Source organism: Sarcophilus harrisii, chromosome 2 (assembly GCF_902635505.1).
Source record: "Sarcophilus harrisii chromosome 2, mSarHar1.11, whole genome shotgun sequence".
NCBI lineage: Eukaryota > Metazoa > Chordata > Mammalia > Dasyuromorphia > Dasyuridae > Sarcophilus > Sarcophilus harrisii.
In genome coordinates, this window is record NC_045427.1 from 232406021 (window position 1) to 232416302 (window position 10282).

Genomic DNA, 10282 nt, shown 5'->3' on the forward strand with positions numbered 1-10282 from the left:
TGCAAGACTGAAGAAGGGAAAAGCAGCTGATCTCTGAGTGAGTTCAAAAAAACAGTGATTGAAGCTTACTTTTAGAAATCCTGTCTTCTCTGATACTTGGCAGATTGCCTGTGGATAAATGTGGAATATTGTTTGTGCAGAACAGCTGCACTTCTATGATTAATGAAGGCAAATTTGAGGCTTGACACCATATAATCAGGATCCAAATTAGCAGTCACACTTTGGTGACACTCATTAGTTCTGTTTTGGAACATTTAAAAAACAGTTCCTGGTAATGTTTGCACTGATTTCCAACAGAGCACCTTGGAATGTAAACATTTCAGGATGCTGCCTTCCTTTAATTAAGTTTTCTGGTGGATCTTGGCCCAGCTGCTATTGCATTTTTTTATTCAGGCAAACTTAGGAAAGCATTTTTTCAATAGGAGCTATGGCAATATAGGGCCATTGAGCATCGTTTATAGAAACCCTGAAATTAAAGGGATCATAAGCTTATCTGGTTTTGCTGGAATTGAACTTTTAACAGTTTTGAGTTTTATGTCCCAGGGGCTTTTCAACATTAATACATGACCAAATGGAAAAACAACCTCACAAAGTTGTAAATGAGAATTTGACCATGACATTTGCTTTGAACGTTGTTCTTGTCAATGTTTAGGTAAGTTCTCATTTTGCAGCTAGGTGGTACAATGAGTCATCATCTGAATTTCAAAGCCCACTTTAGACACTTAGCTACATGATCCTGAGCAAGTCAAGTCACTTAAGCTTTTTCACTCTCAGTTTCCTCATCTGCAAAATATAATAGTAGCAAACTCCTAAAGAAGACGAGTATCCATGAAATCTACAAAACAAATAATGAGAAAACTTTAGACTCTGAAGGGAAATTGTACTTTAGATATAAAAATTAGCTTGCTAGATTTATAAATTTTTATATTTTGCAAACCTTAGCTCTTATTATTGCTGAAAGAACCATTATGAAGAGTTAGATGACTTTTCTTTAAAACAATGTATCTTGCACTGAGGGATCTTAAATGGCAATAGATACTTGGCATTCTGGATTTCAGGGAATTGTTCTTGTTCTAAAAGTAGGTCCACTAAAATGGATAATTTTTTAAATAGTTTAAAACTTTGAGAATTAGACATTTTCTTTTGTAGAGCAGATGCCTCAAACTCCCCCTTAAAGACTTGGTTTTGCCTGTCACCACAAAAGGGGAATGTATTAGCATAATTAGTGAAATTGTACTTTCTAGCCTTTCATTCCATTCCCATTTTACCTGCTGTACTACTTTCAAATATTCAGATGCTTGAAGAAGGACTGGAATTTTAAAATACCTTGAAGGACCAAGCTGCATCGATTAATGCACAGTATTTTTTTTTTTTTTTTTTTTTTTTTTTGGCCACAAAACAAAGAAAATAGTAGGTTTAAAATAACAAAATTTTTGCATCAACTACAGGCCTGATTCTAATGTTAAGGATTGTTGTGAAGCTCTGGTAAGAATGTGAAATAAAGTATTTTATTTTTCAAATACAGCATAAATTCTATTGTGGTATATTGTGCTTCAGAACCCATCAATGTGGTAGTTACAGCCTCTACTAATGGAAAGCACAATTTTGCTGCATGCTTTGAAAAACTGTTGTGTGAATTTTTATGGCTGAAAAATGAAACACTTGGTAATCCACCCATCAGTGATGACTATATTCAGTCAGGTTTAATCTTCAGATTCACACTCAAGGATTTTCAGCTGGATTGGTACTCCACTGACCCAGCCTTCAGAAAGCCAAGACCATCTTCACATCACTGTGAGACATCAGGTGAAGATCTGAGTAAATGAAGAAGAAAACTCTTAATTGCAGTGGTGATTATAATATTATCTCACCAAGTTTACTGCCATATTACTGTCTAAGCCACCATTCCATTGAATTTTAATTCTCCTTTCTATAGTCAACAAGTAGAACGAGTAATCAAAAGGCTTTGGACTCTGAGGGGAAATTGTACTTTAGTTATAGAAATTAACTTGCTCAATGTAAAATTTTATATTTTCATAGTTGGTTTTGAAGGAAATAATGAAAAAAAAAACTAAACTAAAATTCAGTCTGCTTGTAAGAACAAACTAAGCTGTTTTTTTAAAAAAATTTCATCCAGTCAATTATGTCTTTTGGGGAAAATAGGATGTATAAACTCTTTGAAATATGTATAGAGAAGGCATTTTTGTAAGGCATATTTTGTGTAATGAGAATATTTTTCATCTTAATAATTGTTTGACTTAAAAAGCAGTAGCAAAAAAGAAACTATATTGTACTAGGAGTGTTGCAGAATTATAATAAAATGTTTTATTAGAATCTGTCTGTTTTCTTATCTGGAAAGTTTGGAGTTAGCCTCCAAAAATAATTTAATTCTTATGAAAGCCTATGTGTCCTATACACAAATATTTAAAAAGGGCTGGATATCCATATAGGAGACCTGAGTTGGAATCTTGGCTCAGCTGCTTACAACTAGGAGATGTCATTTAAACTCTCTGGACCTCAGTTTTCTCTTCTGTAAAATGAGAGGATTGGACTAGATGTCCTCTTAAAGTCTCTTTCAATTTTTTAGCCTTTGCTGAGGGATAGCTTAAATGGCGAAGTAGGTAGAGCATGGGCCCAGAAGTCAGTCCTCCAAGTTCAAATCCAATCTCAGATACTTAATATGTACTAGCTGTGTGACCCTAGGCAAGTCACTTAACCCCAACTGCTTTGCAAAAAAATAAAATTTTTCTTAAAGAATTGTGTTAGAGGTAGGGACTGGACCTGTGAGTTCATTAGTATAGGGAAGTCCTAAATGAGAAAATTCCTCCTATCTGTCATTGTAGGTTTTTCTACAACTTAACGTTTTAGAAAGTTTTCTGGCAAGTAAAAGGTCAAGGTTAGTATGTATCTAGGATGTGCCAAAAGCAAGACCTGAATCCAGGTCTGCCTACTTTCAAGTCCAGCTCCTCATTCACTAAACCATACAGCACCATTTTTCTTTTCTTCTTTTCTTTCTTCTTCCCTTCCCCTCTCTCTCTCTATCTCTGGGTGTGTGTATATCTATCTGTCTCTCTCTCCTCTCTCCCTTCTTTCCCTCTCTTTTCCTTTCTTTTTGAAACAATAGGGATGACTTGAGTTGCCCAGGGTCACATACCTAATAAGTGTCTGAGGCAGAATTTCAACTTAAATTCTCCTGATTCTAGGGCTAATCTTGGCTCCACTGTGCTACCTGGATGCCTCACAGTGCATCTTATATGAAAATCTGAAGACAAAAAGGTTACTTCAAATGGGAGAATTTCCACATTGTGATATTCTTCCTTAATCATTACACTATGAATCATCAGGTTCAATTATCAAATCAATTACTCAACAAATATGTTGCTCTCATATATATACATATATATATATATATATATATTAATCACTATTCTGGACTTTGAGGAAAAAGAATAAAACAATTTCTACATCTAACTTCCAAGTTTCTGGTGGATTTTTTGCAGATAACTGATGATAGCTTTGATATCACCACATGTATAGATTTGGAATTATGTCCTCATACATTTTTTAAGCAAAAATAGTAATTCATTGACATTATAGTTATCTCCAAATCATAGGAACTTTAGACAGCATGTAATAAGATCCATGTTATTACAGTGTAAAACAACTGATAATGTCAACATGAGTAAAAAAGCATTTACTAAATGCATACTATGTGCCAGGCACTGTATTAGGACACAAGAAATAAGCATGTCTTATTCCTAATGAACTATTCCATTAAAAAAAAGTTTATGAGTTTCTTAGGTAGAAATAAAGAGGTTTTTTTCTTCAGGTTTAAAAGTAGCAAGCCCTTCACAAGCATAACAAAATCTGTAAAGATAATTGGCATACAAGACCTATTAAGAATTTAAGTAATGTATATCATCTACAAAGTACAAAACTCTTGGGAGGATTAGAAACAATAATGGTATTTACTTAATGAAGTCTGGAATACAGCTGGCAGACAGTCTGCTCCATGTTGTTAGCTTCATGGCATGACTGAACATGTGTGAGCAAGTCCCAAACCTTCCCTGATAAATGGCATAAAGGCTGGAAGCTGACACAGCAAGCAAGACAATTAGTAGCTTCTCACTTGCCTTCTCTAGCTCTCCAAATAAATGCATACTTTATTATCAAAACATATTGTATGATTTATACCAAAATGCATATCAGTCAGCAATGCTGGGCAGCAGAGGAATTATCTGCATTTTCAGATTAGCAATGAAAATATACCTATAAAACACCAAGAGACATCTATGTGGCAAAATATGTGTCTACCAATTAAGTTTACTCTTCTGTTGTGTCCAACACTTTGGGATTCTGTGGATTGTAGCGTCCGTGGTGGAGATACTGCAGTGGTTTGCTACTGGAAGTGTTCTCTAATAGATTAAATTAAACAAAGGTTAAGGGATTTGCCCAGCATCACTCAGCTACTGAGTGTCAGAGGCTGAATTTTCTTGATTGCAGACAGCATTCTATCCATTGAGCCATTTAACTATCCAACAAAGGTTTTTATTGTTATCCACCAAGGAATCTTGTATGATTTTATCTTGTACATGAAAAACAGCATGTGGGAAGAGAGACTTTTAGGCTGCATTCTATCCTCGATCCTTCTCTCTTTCTACCACTACTTCATTTGGTGATTTCATTAACTCTCCTGTTTTTAAATACCATCTCTATGCTGTTGATTCTCAAATCTATCTATACTGCCCAGCCTCTCCAGGAAATCTCTAATCTTACTTCTCCAAATGCTTTCTAGATATCTCAAACTGGATGTCCAGTAGACATTTAAACTCAACATATTAAAAACTATAATCATTACTTTTCCCCTTAAACCCTCCCTCAACTCCACGCTCCTTGTTAAAACAACACTATCCTTCCAGTTTCTCAGGCTCACAGCCTAGGTTTAATCTTTTGACTCTTCACTATATATCACGCTCCCCACCCTCCCATCTATTCTGTTGTTGTTTTAACAATTTCACCTTTGAAACATCTCTCAAATATGCCTTCTTCTCTCCCCTGATACTGCCTTCATCACCTCCCATCTATACTACTGATGTGACTGTAATCTCAGAAATACTGTTTGAAGGGGAAATTTCCCGTAATACTGGACTGAATTCTTAATCTTTCCCAAGCTTGCTAACTTTTAACACAGAACACAGAGTTCAAGGCAGAATCCACAAAGAAATCTATTTCTAGCTTTTACCTACAGATTTAGGTCTGACATACTCAATTAATCCTGGGAGTACCCTCCCAATTTTCTTCCCTTTCTATTTTGATGCTCCAGAAAGAGGAGAAAAGGAGGGTGGTGGGTGCTCCTATTTTACTACCCTGAGGTCTCTTCTTTTCCAGTTCTTATCTTTCATTTTTTCCTTGAGGCAATTGGGGTTACACGACTTGCCCAACGTCACACAGCCAGGAAGTGTTAAGTGTCTGAGGCAGATTTGAACTTGGGTCCTCCTGACTTCAGGGCTGGTGCTCTATACATTGCAGCATTTAGCTGCCCCAGTTCTCTTTCAAGGGAAAGTCCCAATTCAGAGCTAAACACAAAATTTGTCCATATAGTAACACAGAAATTTCCTATTTTAAAAATTCTTTCCCCCAATTAGCCTGGTGATAATCTTCTTACCCTTTTACTATGCCCCACTCTCTTTGGTAAAATGTTGCTTCAACTCTTCCATCTCTTGTTTGGACATTGCTTTAACTCTAGCCCTGTTTGAGCCCCACTTGCCAGTAATTGGTGTGAATGTTGGATGAAGCAGTGAGTGAAGTAAATATGAATGGGACCAGGCTAGTTCAAGTTTACATCTTGGAACTATTTCTTACAGCTTCTCTTTTATATCCCACTATATTTTTCTGTTATACATTACTCAAATGCCAGAAAACCACAGAAAGTATAACCAAAGGCTGTGATGTTTCCTTGTTCTTTTAGTCAAGGTTTATCCTGTTTTTCACTTTCTTTTAAAAGATCCTCTGTTTACAAAATAAAATATATTGATCATTTTGACCTTATCTCCAGTAATCCAAGGGAGCTCGGATATGCATTATTAGCAGTGAAAGTGGCTTACCAAGTCCCCTTAAATTCTCCAAGGGATCTCTCCTTGCTTTGGTCTTTCAAAGGACTTATAGCTGGCTCCCCACAGGAAATGATGTAACTGTAATCCCAGAAATACTTGTGCCATGGCTCTAAATTGTATTAAGTATATACTTTTTGCTTCCAAGATGGCTGGCCAAAAGTATATTTTACACTTATTATTTTTAGATTACAATTTTATTACCAGGATATTGACTTCAAAAAGGACACTAGCCTCCTGGCTATTCGAGGAACAAGTTACTTTATCTCTCCACTCTGGAAATTTCTCTTGCTGTCCTCTCTCCCCCTTATGCCTGGAATGCTCTTCCTCCTCATCTCTGCCTACTGGCTTCCCTGCCTTTCAGTAAGCTCCAACTAAAATACCGTCTTTTAAAAGAAGCCTTTCCTGCCCCCTCATAATTGTAGTGCCATCCCTCTGTTAATTATTTAATCTATGTATAACTTGTTTGTACATTTCTATTTTCTTGCTGTCTCACCCACTGTGAGCTCCTTGAGAGCAAGCACTGTATTTTGTTTTGTATCCACAGTACTTAGCACAGTGCCTGGCACATAGCAGGCATTTGATGTTTGATTAATTGAAATATTTTTTTCCCAGTAAAGTACAGTGTGAGTTTGTATTCCTTCTATATTTTTAATAGTCAGTAGTCAAAAAACATTTATTAAACATCTACTATGTGTTAAGCATTGTTAGGGATACAAGAGACAATTCTTGCCCTCAAGGAGCTTACAAGAAGACAACACACAAAAATATGCTGAAAAGCTGGGGGTGATGGGAAAGATATATCCTACCTGGGACTTGGTAGAACACAGTTCAAGGAGTGTAACTGTCGGGGGAAGGGGGAGAGTGGGGAGACAATGATTGAGCTGTGAACTCTCTTTAAATGGAGACATTGGGAGCCCTTCTTTGTCCTTCGATCAGAGCAGCAGAAAGTGCTAAACATACTAAAGTGATGAGAACAAAGATGATGTAATTTCTCTTCTTGTTACTTTATTTTTAATTTATGGATTAAAACAAGTATTCCATAGCACAAAAAGATGATTGCACATGAAAGGGCAAATCTATTATGTACAACTTGCTATTCCTTTTAAATATATAATAGTTATCATGTAAAATATTTTTTCTTCCTCCTCCCATAGCTATTAAACACACATGTATGTATGTAAAATTATTTTATACATACTCCTACTTATTAATTCTATAGTGTTTTCCCTCACACATCCTTTATAATCGTTAGGTGTTTATAATAGTCAAAATGATTTGGTCACTCTAAGTTGTTTTTAATATTACTGTAGCTACATGTTCTCTTGGTTCTGCTCATTTTATTCTTCATTATTTTATACAAATTTGTGTTTTTCTAAGGTCATCAAGCTCATTTCTTACAGAACAGTGATATTCCATCACAATCACATACTACAATTTGTTGATCCATTCATTCCCCAATTTACCGACATCCTCAGAATTTCCAGTTTTTTGCCACTACAAAGAAAGCTGCTAGAAATATTTTAGAACACATAGATTCTTTCCCTTCTTCCCTAATCATCTTTATAAATAAAACTAGAAGTAGTATTGCCGGATCAAAGGGTATAAGCAACTTAATAACTCTGGGCATAATTCCAGATTGCTCTACAAAATGGTTTAATCATTTCACAAATTCCACCAACAATGAATTAGTGTCCCAATTTTTCCACATCCCTTCCAACATGTCACTTGCCCCTTTAGTCATTTTAGCTAATCTGATAGGTGTAAAATGATATGTTTTAATTTGCATTTCCCTAATCAATAATGATTTAGAGCACTTTTTCATATGACTATAAATTATTTTGATTATCTAAAAACTGCCTTTCATATCCTTTGATCACATCAACTGGAGAATGACTCATAGACATTACAAAGTTCTTTATATAACTGGGATATAAAACATTTGAGAAATTGCCTATAAAAAGTTTTTCCACAGGATTTTCTGCTTTCCTTTTGATCTTGGTTACACTTGTTTCATTTATACAAACCCTTTTTAATTTAATGTAATTGAAGTTATTCATTTTACACCTCACTTTGATCTCTTATTATTTCATAAATTGTTTGCCTATCCATCAGTCTCAAAATTTTTAATGTTTTTGTAAAATCTCTCTTAATATTTAGAAATGCAGAGATGGGATGGTTTAACAAAAGGAAATCTGTTAATATTATATAACAATAGTAAAAAAAAAAATCATGATTTTATCAATAGGTGCAGAAAAAGCTTTTGATAAAGTACAACTCATTTCTATTAAAAATACTTGAAAGTATAGGTATAAATGAACTTTTCCTTAAATTGATAAAAAGATCCACAAACATTATTTCTTGATACTCATTTTTCCTCCACCATCAGTGTTTTGAGGTGATATTCCTCATAATCTTATTTTCCTGTTAGGGTTTATAAATAACTACATTTCAAACGAGTGTAACTTTTAATTCTAATCTATCTTTCTTTGGTAATTAAATTGTGAATTGAGGAAGTTTCTGGGATTCTTTTCATCTCCTCCTGAGTGTCACCTGCCATCAGTTTCATCTTCCCCTAGAGATGGCAATAGTCTGTTAATGTTTTTACTTTTTTTTTTTTTGGAATTTTGGAAAATGGAATTTTACTTTTTCCATTTCACATTTTTCACTAATGCCTTACTATTGCAGTTGTTCACCATAGCTTCTCATTTTAAACCTTTAAATTGCTGTTGACTTGTAGCTTGCCTGTAATAGTCCCTTTGTCTCTCTGAATAGACACCTGATTTTTGAATAATTCCCATATTGATGACTAGCAATTTTCTGTTTGTTATTTTTTATATGGTTGTTTTGTACTCTCCACATTTGGGGTGTTCAGTTTATCTTGTTAAAGGAGCCATATGATTTAAATACTTTAAGGTTTTTGTGAAATCTACAAAATTTTCACCTCATTATTATTAATCTTGCACCATATTCCCAACATTTTTCATGATCTTCTCCTCTGAAATAAACATTAATCTATACACACACACACATATATATATAAAGGCAGTTATCTACACAACAAAATAAATATCAAAGCATTGTTCATGGCTTTGCATATCCTTAATATCCAGCATAATTTTTGAAACAGTTGTTAGATTTGAGCAGTTGTGGGTTAAGAAGGAGTAAATTACTCCAGAAAATTAGATTTGGGCTTAATTTTTTTTTTTTTTTTGGGGGGGGGGAGGCGGGGGGAGAGAGGGTTGAAGTCCAGTATCACATGCTAGGCAAGTACTGGACTAGATAAAGATGGACTTGAATTCAGGTCCTCCTGTGCCCAGACCTGGTGCTTTATCCACTGTGCCACCTAGCTACCTCCTATATTAATTTTAATTTAATTTAAAATGTCTGTTTCTCTCCTTTTCCTCTCTATTTGGATCATGGAGCTAAACCATAACATAAGGAAATTCCTCAAGATAAGCAATGAATAAGATTTAAGAAGCCGCAATCCAACCTGTAGCTGAACAGAAATCTCTTCTACATAATACCCCTATTTTGTTTGAAGACTTCAAATGGCGAACTGTGGGTAGGAGTAAGGGCAAAGTGAGGAGGGAGGAAAACTCACCACCTCTCAAGAGAGCCAATTTTCACTTTCAAATAGCCCTAATTGGTAGGAAGTTTTTCCTTACTTTGGGTCAAAATCCACCTCTGTAATTTTCACCCATTGCCCCTCATTCTAATGAAACAAAACAACCAAAATTAAAGAGCATAAGACCAGAGATGCTTGGGATATGACATTAGAGAACTATCCTTCAACCACACTGCCCCCATTCTCCCATAGGTAAGATCTTTCCATGGGGGTATTCATTTTGGATATGGACCCTGGCTGGTGATGCTTCATTGCCCTCCTAGTGTGCTTCTGACTTTCGGGATTTCGCCACCTTACCTTTTCTCCCAGTCTCCTTTTCAACTTTCTTATGTCTTTCCCTATTAAAATGTTAAATTTCTTAAGGGCAGGGAATTTTTGACTTTCTTTCTATCCCAGGTACTTAACAAATCCACTGGAAGGAAGTAAATGTTTGTTCCTGCCTTTCAAATTAACTGAAGCATTAATTGCTGCCTGAGGTCCAATTATATAGCCAGTTGCAAATCCAGAGCGTTATAATATTGTTTAGTTCACGTCTTTCCATCTT